Raw genomic sequence first — 6,364 nt, 5'->3', positions numbered from 1 at the left:
AAATTATATATATAATGTCGGGTTGGTTTTTTTTAGTTAAAACCAAACCAACCCAAATATAGCCAGTTTTTTTTTTTCAATACCAAACCAAGTCAAACCAAATCACTAGTCGGGTTTTTTCAATTTGGCTTTGTTTGCGGTTTGGTTCGATTTTCGATTCGAGTTTGTACACCCCTACTTTCGAGATTCAAATTATATGAATGAAAGTTTGGTGTAGTAAACTTTCGTTATTTATGAGGTCTGTGAAAATATTGAATGACGAGAGTTTATTGTATATAGTCTTATTCAAAAGATGAAACTTTCTCTCATATACATTCCAGAAAAAAGTTGAATTTTTTTTTATTGGATATAAGCGAGTATAAAGGGAAATTACATAGTAAGACAAACATATGAATCTATTTATTATATATAGTTATAATTTAAAAGAATTACATTACATAGCTATACTTCGGATTTTAGTGCCTCCCTCTCTCCTCCTCTCATTCATCTCTCTCATCCCTCAGCCACGTCGCTCGTCCTCCTCCTTTCTATTTTTTGATTGAAATTCAATAAGCAACAAAGGACGGGGGAGGAGGGGGGTTGATCAAAGTAAATGGGATATTACTGATACAAATTTGGCGAGAGATAGTGGGGATCTCTCTTCTTCCTCTTTGATTTCATACTTAAACTTTCAATATGCCTAAACGAGTGAGAGTTACAATATCATAGAAATCGTATGTTTTGAAAGACTATAAACACATGATACAAAAATATAACAAGGATAAAATTCAACTGAATATATTGATACAAATCTACAATCACTTTTAGATACACACAGATACATTGATACATAGTATACACAAGGAACAAATACACTTGATACATTTTTTTAATACAACTTGATATAATTGTATTCGTTGATACAAATTAATTGCATCAATCATATTCATAATATACAATCTTCACCTCTCTTCCAAATCTTGCTCATCCTTCTCCTTCCTCTCTCACTCTCTCATTCTCGTCGCCTCTTTCCTACTTCTAACATGTAACTATAAATCATAATTAAATAAACTATATTTATAGATCTCTAATTAAGCTTAAATTATATATATTTTTTAAAGTTCCTCCATATTTAAGTATTAGTACAACTTATTTAAAGAAAAGTACTTGAACACACTAAATGACAAGGGAATTTGTGCACAAGCTTGCTAGCATTTCTGTTCACCGTGATTTTTACACAAGGACCTGAGTTTTAAATTAGTTGTTATGTTTTGCTCCTTCATACTTAAATCATATAATTTTATAAACTAATGTTTTCAAATATTTTTTAATCATATGCTTGACTTATTAGCAGATTCTGTCCAAGTTCCAAGCTTGAAAGACAAGCTAAGCATTGCATTACAATTTTCTAGTCCAAATCTAGAAACCACAACAGGTTGTTGTCAATTGTCATCAATATTCTAAACGCATACACTTGTTTAGACGAAGATTGTTGTACAACATTGAATCTTAGAAATTGGAGATTTATTTCAATTTCTTATTTATATTACAATACTATTTGATTTAGAGGTGTCGAGCTAATTTATAAAATATTAAAATGAATTAAGTTAATAAATGAACGAATTATTACTCCATTAAATCTTATTAGATTGAAGTGAGTTGGGTTGTAATGAGTTAAAAATTGAGTCATAACTCAATCTATTCAATTTTTCTTAAATTTTAAATTCAAAGATTGATTTTTTTTATAATTTATTTGAGTACCTAATAAATTGTCTCTTATATTATGATTAAAAAAATATTTTTAAAAAAAATATATAGACAAATTTTTCATGAATCAATATGAGTTGCATATCCACATTGTTTTAAATGATTTTGTCAAGTGCAAAGTTGGAACTAGCAATATGTCATATGCATATCAATTTACATCTAGCAATATATTATGTGCACAATTAGAATTAAAGAGTTGTCAAAAAGGAAAGAAACATCTTTTTAAAATGAACTAAAAAAATGTAAGACAAATTAACAATTTAAAACAGAAGAAATATTAAAAAAACTTGGCTAAAATCATCTCTGAAGTATGACTTAAATCTAAAGTACATCTTTGTATTATATAAGTGAACAAAAACATCCTTATACTATCCAAAAAAGTTGCAAGATTCATCCTTTTGTCTATTTTTTTAAAAAAACTCACGCCACCAATAAAAAAAATATGTCAAGTCGAATGAATATTTATACACATGATTAAGCTAGTCAAATTAGGTGATTTTGCTAATTTTTAGATATTGAGTGTTTAAATCATATTCAGATAAAATATATTCAAATTTTAACAACTCCAACTTAAAAAATTTCAAATAAAATAATTATATTTTTTTCATAACTAAACGGCTACGTAATTTCACTAAATTTCCAACATTTCTATACATTGTATAAAATGTGAATTGCATTGTAAAATGTATTTTTTTTTTACATAATCTTTATAACCATTAGAACCTACTATATAAATATTTCAAGACTTGTGTATTGTTGCAAGTCAATTTACTTGATTATGCAAAAAACATATAAACTAACAACACGCAAAATTTAAATTTTGAGAATGAAAGATTCATTTCCTATCCATATCCTAATTCTTTTTAGGTAACTTTGATCTTCTTGTCGTGGCTAAGAAATGATGAACAAATAAAAAAATAAAAAATTATTGATTCAATCAACTTCTTAATTACAAAAATAATCTGAAGAATGATTCTTGTTATTTTTGGGATATTATAAGAATGTTTTTTGTTCACTTAGATAATATAAAGATGTACATTATATTCAAGTCATAGTTGAAGCAGGGGTGGCTCAACGTAACTGAGGGCCTAAAGCGAAATTTTATTTGAGGCCTAAAAAAATTCATACATATTTATTTAAAAATTATTTTTTCTAATTGTTTAGATGCACATTATTACTTCAACTTTTTAATAGATGATTTATTTGAGTACTTTTTTAAAAAAAAATTAATTAATTTTAGGTAAGATTTTATCAATTCAATGCTGAAAAATATCCTTTTACTAAAGCAATCATTATATGAATTGTTAACATAATTCTCTAAGGAATAAGTTGAACAAACTTTAAGACAAAATAAGAGTTAGAACCATAGAATCTGATTCAAGACGTTGATAACTATACCTAACTTTGATTGAAAATTTAAGTAAAAAAAAAATTATGATTCACTTTGTTCAACACTGTTCAACTAATGATTCAGATTTATAATAGAGTATTACTTTAACTCATCAAAGATTTGTAGAAAAAGAGTGAAAAAGGAGTTTTTAAATAAATAAATAATGTGAATGTCAGAAATGTAATAAGACGAAACAACGTTTTCTTGATTTCTTCTATTTGAGTGGAGTTAAGGAGAATAAAATAATACATATATATACTTTTTATTATAAATAATTATTATTTTTATAAAAATAAAAACACATAATTTGTTCTTGGTAAAAATTTGAGGCCTCCCAAAATTGGGGGCCTAAGACATGCGCCTTAATTTTTCTAAGCAAGAGCCGCCCCTGAGTTAAAGGATAATTTTAGCCAACAACTCTAAATATTAACTTAAGATCATCATAAAAGCTCAGAAATTTCAAATTCTAAATTCATATCTACTTGAACTCAAGTTATGAAAATGAAGAAATCCGATTGAAAAATGCTTTCCTAGTAATATAAATTTAAATTAATTGAATTAGGTATTTTATTTTATATTTGACCTTTTCAATATTCCATCTGTGGTGAAGTTTTAGGGGGTCGCCCCCCCCCCCCCCCCCCCCCCGCCTCTATAAGAACTGTAATTTGACTTGAAACCTTTTCCATTAGAAGTAGATGCAGATGCAGTTAGAGATGTGGAGTCCAAAACAGTGTGATTATGGGGCTTTACTTCCCTCTGTCTCTCCTCTTGGGCCATGTCACGTGGATAAGTGGGCCCATTTCCCCAATTTAATTGATATTCAGAGAATTTACTCACAACCAAAAATAAATTGGAACTTATCTATTTAAAATCTCTAGTCTATGGAATTCGCCCGCAAATCGGGCTTCAACATTTAATATTAAAGTTGCAGAGATATACACATATTTTTACTTTCAATTTATATTAAAAGAATATGATTCTTTTTCCAAAAAAAAAATTAAATAGTTTCCAAAAAAATGATACGATTGAATTTGTATAAGGTTAAGGAAATGTGTTCTGATGGTATTGATTTTACTCGTTAGGTTTAATTATTATTTATTAGCAATTAAATATGTTTTTGTACGTAAGCAAAAAATGAAATAAAGATAATGAAAAGAAAGTTGTATGGACTAATGGATCCCAAATGATATTCGTTTTCACTAGATTCAGTGATGTTTGAGTGTTATTAGCTTTAGATTCGAAAATGGTGAAGTAAGTCATTGTTAAAGTAAAGACAACGCAAATATGAAAAGCTTAGAGCACAAGAGTGTAAGTTTATTTTTGGTGTATTACTTAATTAGTATCAAATACCTTTTATAATTGTATTAAAACTATAATTTATAAGTTTCTAAAAGTAATATGTCAACCAATGAAAAAGTTATACTCAAACTCTAAAGTATTATGATCAAGTGATTATTATTCGCGTCAAAATGACATTAGTAGTGCTACCTAATATTATAAGAAAATAACTATATGTCAGGCAAAATGATGTTTATTTCACACCTCACTTTAGTGCTATATAACATATAAGAGCTAAATTTAACACAAAAGATGAGATACAAAGAACAAGCTAGAGTTGAAAATATATTTCTACTTAATGTCAAGCTTATAAAAGAGAATAACATACGTTATAACTCTTTTAGGTCTAGTATTAAAGAAAACAAGTATTGTTGTAAATCCACCTAATCACTATTGAACATATCAGGAGGTAGACGAGTATATTTCAGAAATTTATATATATATATATATATATATATATATATAATAACTTTGTTATGTTTCTAATTATTGACATAACCGATTAACCGAATTGAAAAAATTCAAATCAAATCAAATTTATTTTGGTTCGGATTGGGTTACACTTCTTAAAAACCAAAAACCGAAAAACCCAAATCGAAAAACCGAATGCTCACCCCTAATTTAGACAATCAATAGATAATCTATCTTTTGTGTCTATTTTACCCTTGCTATTAAATATTATTTATCATCGAACACAGTTTTCAAAGCATTCAATTTAATAACGTCAAAGGATAATATAGTAATATTACCCCTATTATTTATTATTTCTTAAGGAGTGTGCCAAGTCAATAGCGGATAACTATTGTTGTTGGACAGAAGGATTTTTTTTTCCAATTTAACATACCCTTTATGTATTAAGATGTGTATTACTAATATCAAGTATTTGTAGGTATTAACAATACAATGATTTAATGCAAAACCCAATTGCCCCTCAATTTTTCCCCCCATTTTTTCCATCATAATAATGGAGGGTATCTTTATAATTTTTTTTTTTTTATGTAATGCATGCTACATAAGTAATGCAAGCATACTTAATTCATTTAATAGATCAAACACTTTGTCCCTTAATTATTTTAGAATGAGTTATCCCATCATGTATATGATAACTTATCGCATGATAAACGGTGTAATAAATAATACTTTATCCGTCCACTTTTAATTGTCATATTGCGTTTTACGAAAGCCAATTTGACTAAAGAGTAAAGGTGTAGCAGAGGTGTGTAATAGGTCATTTATTAGTTTAAGCGTGTAACTGACTTTTCGAAACAAGTTCGGGGGTGAATTTATGCCTTTTCCCTTAAATTAGTTTATATTAATTTGATATTTTAAACAAAAAAATTAGATATTCAAAACTATACGAAAAGTACTTTAAATTGCAATTTTTCGCATATCAATATAATGAATAATTACATCGTAAAATGTTAGTGACAATTAAAAGTGGACGAAGAGAGTACAATGACTACCTAATACCTCTAGCCAAATGTGTAATACAATAATCCTACATTTATCCTAAAATTATTATATCTTATACTTTACACCAAACAACTCGTTGGTTCTATAATTAAGAATGGAAAGTGCTAAATGATCATAATTTTAAAAAAACTATAATTTTTTTTAATTTTTTTTTTTTGATCTTTTTACCATTTTTTAATTAAAAGGTATTAAAGTTAAAAGGGTAAAAATATTTAAAAAGATAAAATAATATAGATAAAATATCATTCTGATTAAGTTCTGACTAAATTTTCTGGTAATTTTTTTTTTTTTCCATTAAGAATTTATAGATAATGCAATATTGTACCTTGTTAGTACATATTATTTACACCACATATTATTGTGTGTTGTTAAAACGTGGTCGGGTACACTTTTCACCCTTTTAAAATAAAAAAACAA

The sequence above is a fragment of the Solanum tuberosum genome, unplaced genomic scaffold (genome assembly GCF_000226075.1).
Source record: "Solanum tuberosum cultivar DM 1-3 516 R44 unplaced genomic scaffold, SolTub_3.0 scf00335, whole genome shotgun sequence".
Classification (NCBI taxonomy): Eukaryota; Viridiplantae; Streptophyta; class Magnoliopsida; order Solanales; family Solanaceae; genus Solanum; species Solanum tuberosum.
The sequence above is the reverse complement of the archived record's forward strand: the minus strand, read 5'-3'. Positions refer to the sequence as shown.